A 16,438-nucleotide genomic window follows, 5' to 3' on the forward strand; every position below is an offset into this window, starting at 1 on the left:
ATGTCGTTAGATTCACCGTCAAAAGTAGTTATACAATCGCTTAAAACATAAAGAAGAGCTAATTACACAGACTTAGAGGTGAATAATAATAATATCAATAATAGTAATATGGATACAATGAGTCTCATGAAACATATTGTGCTAAGCCCAGTGCTTAGGTATCTCAGTGCCTCGTGACTCGTGAGTTGTAGGTAGGCTTAAACTTAACTTGCTGTCATTTATTGAATTATGACACTTGTAAAGCACAGAATATTCATCATTCTGTTATATTTGAAATGCATGATTCAAGCATTGAAATCTTTGGGGATGAAGCAGTTTATAAAATCTTACACAAACTGAGAGTGCCACACCTGAAAGAGCGTGAATTACGCACGTGCCGACTAGCGACGAAAGACACTGGCGTTAATTACGCCAGCGACGCCCTAGAGGACAAAATTAGACAAAAACAATTTAGGCCAGTTGTTATCCTATCTAGACCTTCAGACTCATGCTAAGTCTCACACTGAACCTTACTAACAATATTAGACATCAACCTCACCTTCAAGCCCACCAAGCTGCCACAGACAAAGATGACTAAAGAAAAACTAATTCATAACCCTCCCATCAATTTCAACCTCATTTGTTTAATATAAGACCTATACTGAATGTTTAAGGCAAATCTATTTTCTGTGGTAGATTAAAAAAGTTATTAAGTGTTAAGTTTAGCAAGGCAAGGGGACAGGTCAGATGAGGTGTGAGTTTGAAAGGAGAAAATTTCTAGGGAGTCATGTGATTTAGATAACTGGGAGCAGACATGACAGCGAATAGAGCCATAGAAGCGGAGGTGAGTTATATGCTGGGTGAAGGGGCAAAGGTTCTTGGAGCACAAGGAAATGTTTGTAAAGAGAGGTTGTTATCTGGGAGGGCGACAATAGGTTTGTTTGAAGGTATGGTAGTCCCAATGATGGGAGGAGGAGGGTGGATGTGTTGGAAATGAAATGTGAGGATAATATGTGATGTGAGGTGGATTGATTGTGTGAGTAATGAAAGGGTAAGAGATGTGCGGTGGGAAAAAGAGTGTAGTTGAGAGAGATGAAGAGGATGAGTGAGACGGTTTGGACATACAGAGAGAATAAGTGAGAGAGGTTGACAAAGAAGGTATACGAGTCAGAAGTGGACAGAAAAGTTGAAAGGGGAGACTAAACTGGAGATGGATAAATGGAACGAAAAAGATCTTCGGTGATTGGGGCCTGAACATGTAATAGGGTGAAAGGCGAGTGCGAAATAGTGAACTGGAGCGATATAATGTCGCGCATTGGAGACGGCGCTCCACACGAGCAATTTTTGTGTGTAAGGCCTCGTACAAACTGACAGGCGTGTGGTTAAGGCATGTCCATTAGCAGCAAATGTCAGACAGACTTACAGCGTTAACAGCCTACAACACTGATTCATTGATATTCTTCCCCATTACGTAACTTCTAGGTTAATTCATAATATATGGGAGTTGCTCAAATAGTGATTTGTTCTTTTGTTGTTCCCATGGTTTAAACGTGTTTAGTTTTGATATTTTGTGCACTACAGTTATCTTTGTATTTTACAGGTCAGTATATATTGTACATACTTTGTGAATGTATGTTTAATCACAGGAATTAATGGCACCAAAACAATTCGTTCTCAAAATCTCATTCAGGATAAATAAAGACATTCTGACATCTAAAAGCAAATTGTCTCCTAAAAAAAATGTGACAGTTTAGGATATTTGATGGTCCAAACTACCGTTGTTTAAAAATTGAAACATGATACGAATAAAGGCTTCTATACCTGAAAACATTCTACAAAATATTCTACAATGTTTCCTTGGGCTGACAAAGACTGAATAGACAGCCATAAAGCGAATAACCATGACGCATATAAAACAGAATCATTCCAAAGCTTAAACGCAGGACTTATCGATAACTAGAGATTTTGAATAATATCTTATTCTGCATGAAAAATATAACATAAAGATAAGGTTGTACCTTAAAAAAAATCTGAAATATTCTAAAATGCTTTCAAGGGCCGACAGATGTATATATATATATATATATATATATATATATATATATATATATATATATATATATATATAATATTGATTTTGCTTTATCGCTGTCTCCCGCGTTAGCGAGGTAGCGCAAGGAAACAGACGAAAGAATGGCCCAACCCGCCCACATACACATGTATATACGTACATGTCCACACACACACAATATACATACCTACACATCTCAATGTACACATATATATTACACAGACAGACATATACATATATACACATGTACATAATTCATACTATCTGTTTTTATTTGTTCCCATCGCCACCTCGCCACACATGGAATAACAACCCCCTCCCCCCCTCATGTGTGCGTGGTACCGCTAGGAAAAACACCAAAGGCCCCATTCGTTCACACTCAGTCTCTAGCTGTCATGTAATAATGCACCGAAACCACAGCTCCCTTTCCACATCCAGGCCCCACACACTTTGCATGGTTTACCCCAGACGCTTCACATGCCCTGGTTCAATCCATTGACAGCACGTCGACCCCGGTATACCACATCGTTCCGATTCACTCTATTCCTTGCACGCCTTTCACCCTCCTGCATGTTCAGGCCCCAATCACTCAAGATCTTTTTCACCCCATCTTTCCACCTCCAATTTGGTCTCCCACTCCTCCTCGTTCCCTCCATCTCTGACACATATATCCTCTTGGTCAATCTTTCCCCACTCATTCTCTCCATGTGACCAAACCATTTCAAAACACCCTCTTCTGCTCTATCAACCACACTCGTTTTATTTCCACACATCTCTCTCACCCTTACATTACTTACTCGATCAAACCACCTCACACCACATATTGTCCTCAAACATCTCATTTCCAGCACATCCATCCTCCTGCGCACAACTCTATCCATAGCCCACGCCTCGCAACCATACAACATTGTTGGAACCACTATTTCTTCAAACATACCCATTTTTGCTTTCCGAGATAATGTTCTCGACTTCCAAACATTCCTCAAGGCTCCCAGAATTTTCGCCCCATCCCCCACCCTATGATTCACTTCCGCTTCCATGGTCCATCCGCTGCTAGATCCACTCCCAGATATCTAAAACACTTCACTTCCTCCAGCTTTTCTCCATTCAAACTTACCTCCCAATTGACTTGACCCTCAACCCTACTGTACCTAATAACCTTGCTCTTATTCACATTTACTCTTAACTTTCTTCTTTCACACACTACCAAACTCAGTCACCAGCTTCTGCAGTTTCTTACATGAATCAGCCACCAGCGCTGTATCATCAACGAACAACAACTGACTCACTTCCCAAGCTCTCTCATCCACAACAGACTTTATACTTGCCCCTCTTTCCAAAACTCTTGCATTCACCTTCCTAACAACCCCATCCATAAACAAATTAAACAACCATGGAGACATCACACACCCCTACCGCAAACCTACATTCACTGAGAACCAATCACTTTCCTCTCTTCCTACACGTACACATGCCTTACATCCTCGATAAAAACTTTTCACTGCTTCTAACAACTTGCCTCCCACACCATATATTCTTAATACCTTCCACAGAGCATCTCTATCAGCTCTATCATATGCCCTCTCCAGATCCATAAATGCTACATACAAATCCATTTGTTTTTCTAAGTATTTCTCGCATACATTCTTCAAAGCAAACACCTGATCCACACATCCTCTACCACTTCTGAAACCTCACTGCTCTTCCCCAATCTGATGCTCTGTACATGCCTTCACCCTCTCAATCAATACCCTACCATATAATTTACCAGGAATACTCAACAAACTTATACCTCTGTAATTTGAGCACTCACTCTTATCCCCTTTGCCTTTGTACAATGGCACTATGCAAGCATTCCGCCAATCCTCAGGCACCTCACCATGAATCATACATACATTAAATAACCTTACCAACCAGTCAACAATACAGTCACCCCCTTTTTTAATAAATTCCACTGCAATGCCATCCAAACCTGCTGCTTTGCCGGCTTTCATCTTCCGTAAAGCTTTTACTACCTCTTCTCTATTTACCAAATCATTTTCCCTAACCCTCTCACTTTGCACACCACCTCGACCAAGACACCCCACATCTGCCACTCTATCATCAAACACATTTAACAAACCTTCAAAATACTCACTCCATCGCCTTCTCACATCACCACTACTTGTTATCACCTACCCATTAGCCCCCTTCACTGAAGTTCCCATTTGCTCCCTTGTCTTACGCACTTTATTTACCTCCTTCCAAAACATCTTTTTATTCTCCCTGAAATTTAATGATACTCTCTCACCCCAACTCTCATTTGTCCTCTTTTTCACCTCTTGCACCTTTCTCTTGACCTCCTGCCTCTTTCTTTTATACCTCTCCCACTCATTTGCATTTTTTCCCTGCAAAAATCGTTCAAATGCCTCTCTCTTCTCTTTCACTAATAATCTTACTTCTTCATCCCACCACTCACTACCTTTTCTAATCAACCCACCTCCCACGCTTCTCATGCCACAAGCATCGTTTGCGCAAGCCATCACTGCTTCCCTAAATACATCCCATTCCTCCCCCACTCCCCTTACCTCCTTTGTTCTCACCTTTTTCCATTCTGTACTCAGTCTCTCCTGGTACTTCCTCACACAAGTCTCCTTCCCAAGCTCACTTACTCTCACCACTCTCTTCACCTAAACATTCTCTCTTCTTTTCTGAAAACCCCCACAAACCTTCACCTTTGCTTCCACAAGATAATGATCAGACATCCCTCCAGTTGCACCTCTCAGCACATTAACATCCAAAAGTCTCTCTTTCGTGCGTCTATCAATTAACACGTAATTTAATAACGCTCTCTGGCCATCTCTCCTACTTACATACGTATACTTATGTATATCTCGCTTTTTAAACCAGGTATTCCCAATCACCAGTCCTTTTTCAGCACATAAGTCTACAAGCTCTTCACCATTTCCACTTACAGCACTGAACACTCCATGTATACCAATTATTCCCTCAACTGCCACATTACTCACCTTTGCATTCAAATCACCCATCACTAACACACTCATTCAGCTGCTCCCAAAACACTTGCCTCTCATGATCTTTCTTCTCATGCCCAGGTGCATATGCACCAATAATCACCCATCTCTCTCCATCAACTTTCAGTTTTACCCATATCAATCTAGAATTTACTTTCTTACACTCTATCACATACTCCCACAACTCCTGATTCAGGAGTAGTGCTACTCCTTCCCTTGCTCTTGTTCTCTCACTAACCCCTGACTTTACTCCCAAGACATTCCCAAACCACTCTTCCCCTTTACCCTTTAGCTTCGTTTCACTCAGAGCCAAAACATCCAGGTTCCTTTCCTGAAACATACTACCTATCTCTCCTTTTTTCTCATCTTGGTTACATCCACACACATTTAGACACCCCAATCTGAGCCTTCGAGGAGGATGAGCACTCCTCGCGTGACTCCTTCTGTTTCCCCTTATAGAAAGTTAAAATACAAGGAGGGGAGGGTTTCTGGCCCCCCGCTCCCGTCCCCTTTAGTCGCCTTCTACGACACGTGAGGAATGCGTGGGAAGTATTCTTAATCCCCTATCCCCATGGATAGGGGATAGGGGATTAAGGGGGATAGGGGATATATATATATATATGTATATATATATATATATATATATATATATATATATATATATATATATATATATATATATATATATATATATATATATATATTTCCCATATATATATATTTATTTTATTTATATTTTGCTTTGTCGCTGTCACCCGCGTTAGCGAGGTAGCGCAAGGAAACAGACGAAAGAATGGCCCAACCCGCCCACATACACATGTCTATACATACATGTCCACACACGCAAAATATACATACCTATACATCTCAATGTACACATATATATATACACACACACAGACATATACATATATATACATGTACATAATTCATACTGTCTGTCTTTATTTGTTCCCATCGCCACCTCGCCACACATGGAATAACAACCCCCTCCCCCCTCATGTGTGCGTGGTACCGCTAGGAAAAACACCAAAGGCCCCATTCGTTCACACTCAGTCTCTAGCTGTCGTGTAATAATGCACCGAAACCACAGCTCCCTTTCCACATCCAGGCCCCACACACTTTGCATGGTTTACCCCAGACGCTTCACATGCCCTGGTTCAATCCATTGACAGCACGTCGACCCCAGTATACCACAACGTTCCAGTTCACTCTAGTCCTTGCACGCCTTTCACCCTCCTGCATGTTCAGGCCCCGATCACTCAAAATCTTTTTTCACTCCATCTTTCCACCTCCAATTTGGTCTCCTACTCCTCCTCGTTCCCTTCACTTCCGACACATATATCCTCTTGGTCAATCTTTCCCCACTCATTCTCTCCATGTGACCAAACCATTTCAAAACACCCTCTTCTGCTCTATCAACCACACTCGTTTTATTTCCACACATCTCTCTCACCCTTACATTACTTACTCGATCAAACCACCTCACACCACATATTGTCCTCAAACATCTCATTTCCAGCACATCCACCCTCCTGCGCACAACTCTATCCATAGCCCACGCCTCGCAACCATACAACATTGTTGGAACCACTATTCCTTCAAAAATACCCATTTTTGCTTTCCGAGATAATGTTCTCGATTTCCACACATTCTTGAAGGCTCCCAGAATTTTCGCCCCCTCCCCCACCCTATGATTCACTTCCGCTTCCATGGTTCCATCCGCTGCCAGATCCACTCCCAGACATCTAAAACACTTCACTTCCTCCAGCTTTTCTCCATTCAAACTTACCTCCCAATTGACTTGACCCTCAACCCTACTGTACCTAATAACCTTGCTCTTATTCACATTTACTCTTAACTTTCTTCTTTCACACACTTTACCAAACTCAGTCACCAGCTTCTGCAGTTTCTTACATGAATCAGCCAGCAGCGCTGTATCATCAGCGAACAACAACTGACTCACTTCCCAAGCTCTCTCATCCACAACAGACTTTATACTTGCCCCTCTTTCCAAAGCTCTTGCATTCACCTCCCTAACAACCCCATCCATAAACAAATTAAACAACCATTGAGACATCACATACCCCTGCCACAAACCTACATTCACTGAGAACCAATCACTTTCCTCTCTTCCTACACGTACACATGCCTTACATCCTCGATAAAAACTTTTCACTGCTTCTAACAACTTGCCTCCCACACCATATATTCTTAATACCTTCCACAGAGCATCTCTATCAACTCTATCATATGCCTTCTCCAGATCCATAAATGATACATACACATCCATTTGCTTTTCTAAGTATTTCTCATATACATTCTTCAAAGCAAACACCTGATCCACACATCCTCTACCACTTTTGAAACCACACTGCTCTTCCCCAGTCTGATGCTCTGTACATGCCTTCACCCTCTCAATCAATACCCTCCCATATAATTTACCAGGAATACTCAACAAACTTATACCTCTGTAATTTGAGCACTCACTCTTATTCCCTTTGCCTTTGTACAATGGCACTATGCAAGCATTCCGCCAATCCTCAGGCACCTCACCATGAATCATACATACATTAAATAACCTTACCAACCAGTCAACAATACAGTCACCCCCTTTTTTAATAAATTCCACTGCAATGCCATCCAAACCTGCTGCTTTGCCGGCTTTCATCTTCCGTAAAGCTTTTACTACCTCTTCTCTATTTACCAAATCATTTTCCCTAACCCCTCTCACTTTCCACACCACCTCGACCAAGACACCCTATATCTGCCACTCTATCATCAAACACATTCAACAAACCTTCAGAATACTTACTCCATCTCCTTTTCACATCACCACTACTTGTTATCACCTCCCCATTAGCCCCCTTCACTGAAGTTCCCATTTGCTCCCTTGTCTTACGCACTTTATTTACCTCCTTCCAAAACATCTTTTTATTCTCCCTGAAATTTAATGATACACTCTCACCCCAACTCTCATTTGCCCTCTTTTTCACCTCTTGCACCTTTCTCTTGACCTCTTTCTTTTATACCTCTCCCACTCATTTGCATTTTTTCCCTGCAAAAATCGTTCAAATGCCTCTCTCTTCTCTTTCACTAATAATCTTACTTCTTCATCCCACCACTCACTACCTTTTCTAATCAACCCACCTACCACGCTTCTCATGCCACAAGCATCTTTTGCGCAAGCCATCACTGCTTCCCTAAATATATCCCATTCCTCCCCCACTCCCCTTACCTCCTTTGTTCTCACCTTTTTCCATTCTGTACTCAGTCTCTCCTGGTACTTCCTCACACAAGTCTCTTTCCCAGGCTCACTTACTCTCACCACTCTCTTCACCCCAACATTCTCTCTTCTTTTCTGAAAACCCCCACAAATCTTCACCTTTGCTTCCACAAGATAATGATCAGACATCCCTCCAGTTGCACCTCTCAGCACATTAACATCCACAAGTCTCTCTTACGTGCGTCTATCAATTAACACGTAATACAATAACACTCTCTGGCCATCTCTCCTACTTGCATACGTATACTTATGTATATCTCGCTTTTTAAACCAGGTATTCCCAATCACCAGTCCTTTTTCAGCACATAAATCTACAAGCTCTTCACCATTTCCATTTACAACACTGAACGCTCCATGTATACCAATTATTCCCTCAACTGCCACATTACTCACACACATATATATATATATATATATATATGGAAGTAAGGGGAGTGGGGGAGGAATGGGATGTATTTAGGGAATCAGTGATGGATTGCGCAAAAGATGCTTGTGGCATGAGAAGAGTGGGAGGTGGGTTGATTAGAAAGGGTAGTGAGTGGTGGGATGAAGATGTAAGATTATTAGTGAAAGAAAAGAGAGAGGCATTTGGACGATTTTTGCAGGGAAAAAATGTAATCGAGTGAGAGATGTATAAAGGAAAGAGACAGGAGGTCAAGAGAAAGGTGCAAGAGGTGAAAAAGAGGGCAAATGAGAGTTGGGGTGAGAGAGTATCATTAAATTTTAGGGAGAATAAAAAGATGTTCTGGAAGGAGGTAAATAAAGTGCATAAGACAAGGGAGCAAATGGGAACTTCAGTGAAGGGCGCTAATGGGGAGGTGATAACAAGTAGTGGTGATGTGAGAAGGAGATGGAGTGAGTATTTTGAAGGTTTGTTGAATGTGTTTGATGATAGAGTGGCAGATATAGGGTGTCTTGGTCGAGGTGGTGTGCAAAGTGAGAGGGTTAGGGAAAATGATTTGGTAAACAGAGAAGAGGTAGTAAAAGCTTTGCGGAAGATGAAAGCCGGCAAGGCAGCAGGTTTGGATGGTATTGCAGTGGAATTTATTAAAAAAAGGGGGTGACTGTATTGTTGACTGGTTGGTAAGGTTATTTAATGTATGTATGACTCATGGTGAGGTGCCTGAGGATTGGCGGAATGCGTGCATAATGCCATTGTACAAAGGCAAAGGGGATAAGAGTGAGTGCTCAAATTACAGAGGTATAAGTTTGTTGAGTATTCCTGGTAAATTATATGGGAGGGTATTGATTGGGAGGGTGAAGGCATGTACAGAGCATCAGATTGGGGAAGAGCAGTGTGGTTTCAAAAGTGGTAGAGGATGTGTGGATCAGGTGTTTGCTTTGAAGAATGTATATGAGAAATACTTAGAAAAGCAAATGGATGTGTATGTATCATTTATGGATCTGGAGAAGGCATATGATAGAGTTGATAGAGATGCTCTGTGGAAGGTATTAAGAATATATGGTGCGGGAGGCAAGTTGTTAGAAGCAGTGAAAAGTTTTTATCGAGGATGTAAGGCATGTGTACGTGTAGGAAGAGAGGAAAGTGATTGGTTCTCAGTGAATGTAGGTTTGCGGCAGGGGTGTGTGATGTCTCCATGGTTGTTTAATTTGTTTATGGATGGGGTTGTTAGGGAGGTGAATGCAAGAGTTTTGGAAAGAGGGGCAAGTATGAAGTCTGTTGTGGATGAAAGAGCTTGGGAAGTGAGTCAGTTGTTGTTCGCTGATGATACAGCGCTGGTGGCTGATTCATGTGAGAAACTGCAGAAGCTGGTGACTGAGTTTGGTAAAGTGTGTGAAAGAAGAAAGTTAAGAGTAGATGTGAATAAGAGCAAGGTTATTAGGTACAGTAGGGTTGAGGGTCAAGTCAATTGGGAGGTAAGTTTGAATGGAGAAAAACTGGAGGAAGTAAAGTGTTTTAGATATCTGGGAGTGGATCTGGCAGCGGATGGAACCATGGAAGCGGAAGTGAATCAGGGTGGGGGAGGGGGCGAAAATCCTGGGAGCATTGAAGAATGTGTGGAAGTCGAGAACATTATCTCGGAAAGCAAAAATGGGTATGTTTGAAGGAATAGTGGTTCCAACAATGTTGTATGGTTGCGAGGCGTGGGCTATGGATAGAGTTGTGCGCAGGAGGATGGATGTGCTGGAAATGAGATGTTTGAGGACAATGTGTGGTGTGAGGTGGTTTGATCGAGTAAGTAATGTAAGGGTAAGAGAGATGTGTGGAAATAAAAAGAGTGTGGTTGAGAGAGCAGAAGAGGGTGTTTTGAAATGGTTTGGGTACATGGAGAGAATGAGTGAGGAAAGATTGACCAAGAGGATATATGTGTCGGAGGTGGAGGGAACGAAGAGAAGTGGGAGACCTAAGTGGAGGTGGAAAGATGGGGTGAAAAAGATTTTGAGTGATCGGGGTCTGAACATGCAGGAGGGTGAAAGGCGGGCAAGGACTAGAGTGAATTGGATCGATGTGGTATACCGGGGTTGACGTGCTGTCAGTGGATTGAATAAGGGCATGTGAAGCGTCTGGGATAAACCATGGAAAGTTCTGTGGGGCCTGGATGTGGAAAGGGAGCTGTGGTTTCGGGCATCATTGCATGACAGCTGGAGACTGAGTGTGAACGAATGGGGCCTTTGTTATCTTTTCCTAGCGCTACCTCGCACACATGAGGGGGGAGGGGGATGGTATTCCATGTGTGGCGAGGTGGCGATGGGAATGAATAATAGCAGGCAGTGTGAATTGTATGCATGGGTATATATGTATGTGTCTGTGTGTGAATATATATGTGTACATTGATATGTATGGGTGCGTATGTTTGCGTGTGTGGACGTGTGTATATTCATGTGTATGGGGTTGGGTTGGACCATTTCTTTCTTCTGTTTCCTTGCGTTACCTCGCAAATGCGGGAGACAGCGACAAAGCAAAATAAATAAAATGTAATATATTTCTATGAGTCCATATTTACATATGTACATATTCATTATCTTTGTCGCTGTCTCCCGCGTTAGCAAGGTAGCACAATTAAACAGACGAAAGAATGGAACAACCCACCCACATACACATGTATATACATACACGTCCACACATGCAAATATACATACCTATACATCTCAACATATACATATATAAACACACACAGACATAGACATATATACACATGTACATAAATCATACTGTCTGCCCGTATTCATTCCCATCGCCAATCCGCCACACATGAAATAACAACCCCCTCCCCCCGCATGTGCGCGAGGTAGCGCTAGGAAAAGACAACAAAGGCCACATTCGTTCGCATTCAGTCTCTAGCTTTCATGTATAATACACTGAAACCACAGCTACCTTTCCACATCCAGGCCCCACAGAACTTTCCATGGTTTACCCCAGACGCTTCACACGCCCTGGTTCAATCCATTGACAGCACGTCGACCCCGGTATACCACATCGCTCCAGTTCACTCTATTCCTTGCACGCCTTTCACCCTCCTGCATGTTCAGGCCCCGATCACTCAAAATCTTTTTCACTCCATCTTTCTACCTGCAATTTGGTCTCCCACTTCTCGTTTCCTCCACCTCTGACACATATCCTCTTGGTCAATCTTTCCTCACTGATTCTCTCCATGTGACCAAACCATTTCAAAACACCCTCTTCTGCTCTCTCAATCACACTCTTTTTTATTACCACACATCTATCTTACCCTATTACTACTTACTCGATCAAAGCACCTCACACCGCATGTTGTCCTCAAACATCTCATTTCCAAGACATCCACCCTCCTCCGCACAACGCTATCTATAGCCAACGCCTCGCAACCATATAACATTGTTGGAACCACTATTCCTTCAAACATACCCATTTTTGCTTTCTTAGATAATGTTCTCGACTTCCACACATTCTTCAACGCTCCCAGAACTTTCGCCCCCTCCCCCACCCTATGATTCATATCTGCTTCCATGGTTCCATCCGCTGCCAAATCCACTCCCAGATACCTAAATCATTTCACTTCCTCCAGCTTTTCTCCACTCAAACTTACCTCCCAATTGACTTGTCCCTCAACCCTACTGTACCAAATAACATTGCTCTTATTCGCATTTTCTCTCAGCTTTCTTCTTTCACACACTTTACCAAACTCAGTCACCAGCTTCTGCAGTTTTTCACATGAATCAGCCACCAGTGCTGTATCATCAGCGAACAACAACAGACTCACTGACTCACTTCCCAAGCCCTCTCATCCACAACAGACTGCATACTTGCCCCTCTTTCGAAAGCTCTTGCATTCACCTCCCTAACAAACCCATATATATATATATATATAAATATATATATATATATATATATATATATATATATATATATATATATATATATATATAAATATATATATATATATATATATATATATATATATATATATATATATATATATATATATATATATATATATATATATTTCTCTTTTTAAACCAGGTATTCCCAATCACCAGTCCTTTTTCAGCACATAAATCTACAAGCTCTTCACCATTTCCATTTACAACACTGAACACCCCATGTATACCAATTATTCTCTCAACTGCCACATTACTCACCTTTGCATTCAAATAACCCATCACTATAAACCGGTCTCGAGCATCAAAACCACTAACACACTCATTCAGCTGCTCCCAGAACACTTGCCTCTCATGATCTTTCTTCTCATGCCCAGGTGCATATGCACCAATAATCACCCATCTCTCTCCATCAACTTTCAGTTTTACCCATATCAATCTAGAATTTACTTTCTTACACTCTGTCACATACTCCCACCACTCCTGTTTCAGGAGTAGTGCTACTCCTTCCCTTGCTCTTGTCCTCTCACTAACCCCTGACTTTACTCCCAAGACATTCCCAAACCACTCTTCCCCTTTACCCTTTAGCTTCGTTTTACTCGGAGCCAAAACATCCAGGTTCCTTTCCTCAAACATACTACCTATCTCTCCTTTTTTCTCACCTTGGTTATATCCACACACATTTAGACACCCCAATCTAAGCCTTCAAGGAGGATGAGCACTCCCCGCGTGACTCCTTCTTCTGTTTCCCCTTTCAGAAAGTTAAAATACAAGGAGGGGAGGGTTTTTAGCTCCCCGCTCCCGTCCCCTTTAGTCGCCTTCTACGACATGAGGAATGCATGGGAAGTATTGTTTCTCCCATATCCCTAGGGATAAGTATACGTATGTAAGTAGGAGAAATGGCCAGAGAGCGTTATTGGATTATGTGTTAATTGACAGGCGCGAAAGAGCGACTTTTGGATGCCAATGTGCTGAGAAGTGTAACTGGAGGGATGTCTAATCATTATCTTGTGGAGGCGAAAGTGAATATTTGTAGAGGTCTTCAGAAAAGAGGAGAAAATGTTGGGGTGAAGAGAATGGTGAGAGTAAGTGAGCTTGGGAAGGAGACTTGGGTGAGGAAGTACCAGGAGAGACTGAGTTCAGAATGAAAAAAGGTGAGAACAAAGAAGGTAGAGGGAGTGGGGGAGGAATGGGAGGTATTTAGGGAAGCAGTGATGGCTTGCGCAAAAGATGCTTGTGGCATGAGAAGCGTGGGAGGTGGGGACATTAAAAAGGGTAGTGAGTGGTGGGATGAAGAAGTAAGATTATTAGTGAAAGAGAAGAGAGAGGCATTTGGACGATTTTTGCATGGGAATAATGCAAATGAGTGGGAGATGTATAAAAGAAAGAGGCAGGAGGTCAAGAGAAAAGTGCAAAAGGTGAAAAAGAGGGCAAATGAGAGTTGGGGTGAGAGAGTATCATTAAATTTTAGGGAGAATAAAAAGATGTTTTGGAAGGAGGTAAATAAAGTGCGTAAGACAAGGGAACAAACGGGAACTTCAGTGAAGGGGGCTAATGGGGAGGTGATAACAAGTAGTGTTGATGTGCGAAGGATATGGAGTGTGTATTTTGAAGGTTTGTTGAATGTGTTTGATGATAGAGTGGCAGATATAGAGTGTTTTGGTCGAGGTGGTGTGCAAAGCACGAGGGTTGGGGAAAATTATTTGGTAAACAGAGAAGAGGTAGTAAAAGCATTGCGGAAGATGAAAGCTGGCAAGGCAGCGGGTTTGGATGGCATTGCAGTGGAATTTATTAAAAAAGGGGGTGACTGTATTGTTGACTGGTTGGTAAGGTTATTCAATGTATGTATGATTCATGGTGAGGTGCCTGAGGATTGGCGGAATGCTTGCATAGTGCCATTGTGCAAATGCAAAGGGGATAAGAGTGAGTGCTCAAATTACAGAGGTATAAGTTTGTTGAGTATTCCTGGTAAATCATATGGGAGGGTACTGATTGAGAGATTGAAGGCATGTACAGAGCATCAGATTGGGGCAGAGTGGTTTCAGAAGTGTTAGAGGATGTGTGGATCAGGTGTTTGCTTTGAAGAATGTATGTGAGAAATACTTAGAAAAGCAAATGGATTTGTATGTATCATTTATGGATCTGGAGAAGGCATATGATAGAGTTGATAGAGATGCTCTGTGGAAGGTATTAAGAATATATGGTGTGGGAGGCAAGTTATTAAAAGCAGTGAAAAGTTTTTATCAATGATGTAAGGCATGGGTACGTGTAGGAAGAGAGGAAAGTGATTGGTTCTCAGTGAATGTAGGTTTGCGGCAGGGGTGTGTGATGTCTCCATGGTTGTTTAATTTGTTTATGGATGGGGTTGTTAGGGAGGTGAATGCAAGAGTTTTGGAAAGAGGGGCAAGTATGCAGTCTGTTGGGGATGAGAGAGCTTGGGAAGTGAGTCAGTTGTTGTTCGCTGATGATACAGCGCTGGTGGCTGATTCATGTGAGAAACTGCAGAAGCTGGTGACTGAGTTTGGTAGAGTGTGTGAAAGAAGAAAGTTAAGAGTAAATATGAATAAGAGCAAGGTTATTAGGTACAGTAGGGTTGAGGGTCAAGTCAATTGGGAGGGAAGTTTGAATGGAGAAAAACTGGAGGAAGTAAAGTGTTTTAGATATCTAGGAGTGGATCTGGCAGCGGATGGAACCATGGAAGCGGAAGTGAATCATAGGGTGGGGGAGGGGGCGAAAATCCTGGGAGCCTTGAAGAATGTGTGGAAGTCGAGAACATTATCTCCGAAAGCAAAAATGGGCTATGTTTGAAGGAATAGTGGTTCCAACAATGTTGTATGGTTGCGAGGTGTGGGCTATGGATAGAGTAGTGCGCAGGAGGGTGGATGTGCTGGAAATGAGATGTTTGAGGACAATATGTGGTGTGAGGTGGTTTGATCGAGTAAGTAATGTAAGGCTAAGAGGGTCAAGTCAATTGGGAGGGAAGTTTGAATGGAGAAAAACTGGAGGAAGTAAAGTGTTTTAGATATCTGGGAGTGGATCTGGCAGCGGATGGAACCATGGAAGCGGAAGTGAATCATAGGGTGGGGGAGGGGGCGAAAATCCTGGGAGCCTTGAAGAATGTGTGGAAGTCGAGTACATTATCTCGGAAAGCAAAAATGGCTATGTTTGAAGGAATAGTGGTTCCAACAATGTTGTATGGTTGCGAGGTGTGGGCTATGGATAGAGTAGTGCGCAGGAGGGTGGATGTGCTGGAAATGAGATGTTTGAGGACAATACGTGGTGTGAGGTGGTTTGATCGAGTAAGTAATGTAAGGGTAAGAGAGATATGTGGAAATAAGAAGAGCATGGTTGAGAGAGCAGAAGAGGGTGTCTTGAAATGGTTTGGGCACATAGAGAGAATGAGTGAGGAAAGATTGACCAAGAGGATATCTGTGTCGGAGGTGGAGGGAACGAGGAGAAGTGGGAGACCAAATTGGAGGTGGAAAGATGGAGTGAAAAAGATTTTGAGTGATCGGTGCCTGAACATGCAGGAGGGTGAAAGGCAGGCAAGGAATAGAGTGAATTGGATCGATGTGGTATACCGGGGTCAACGTGCTGTCAATGGATTGAATCAGGGCATGTGAAGCATCTGGGGTAAACCATGGTAAGTTCTGTGGGGCCTGGATGTGGAAAAGGAGCTGTGGTTTCGGGCATTATTGCATGACAGCTAGAGACTGAGTGGGAACGAATGGGCCCTTTGTTGTCTTTTCCTAGCGCTCCCTCGCACAT

This window comes from Panulirus ornatus, chromosome 19 (genome assembly GCF_036320965.1).
Source record: "Panulirus ornatus isolate Po-2019 chromosome 19, ASM3632096v1, whole genome shotgun sequence".
In the NCBI taxonomy this organism is placed as follows: Eukaryota; Metazoa; Arthropoda; class Malacostraca; order Decapoda; family Palinuridae; genus Panulirus; species Panulirus ornatus.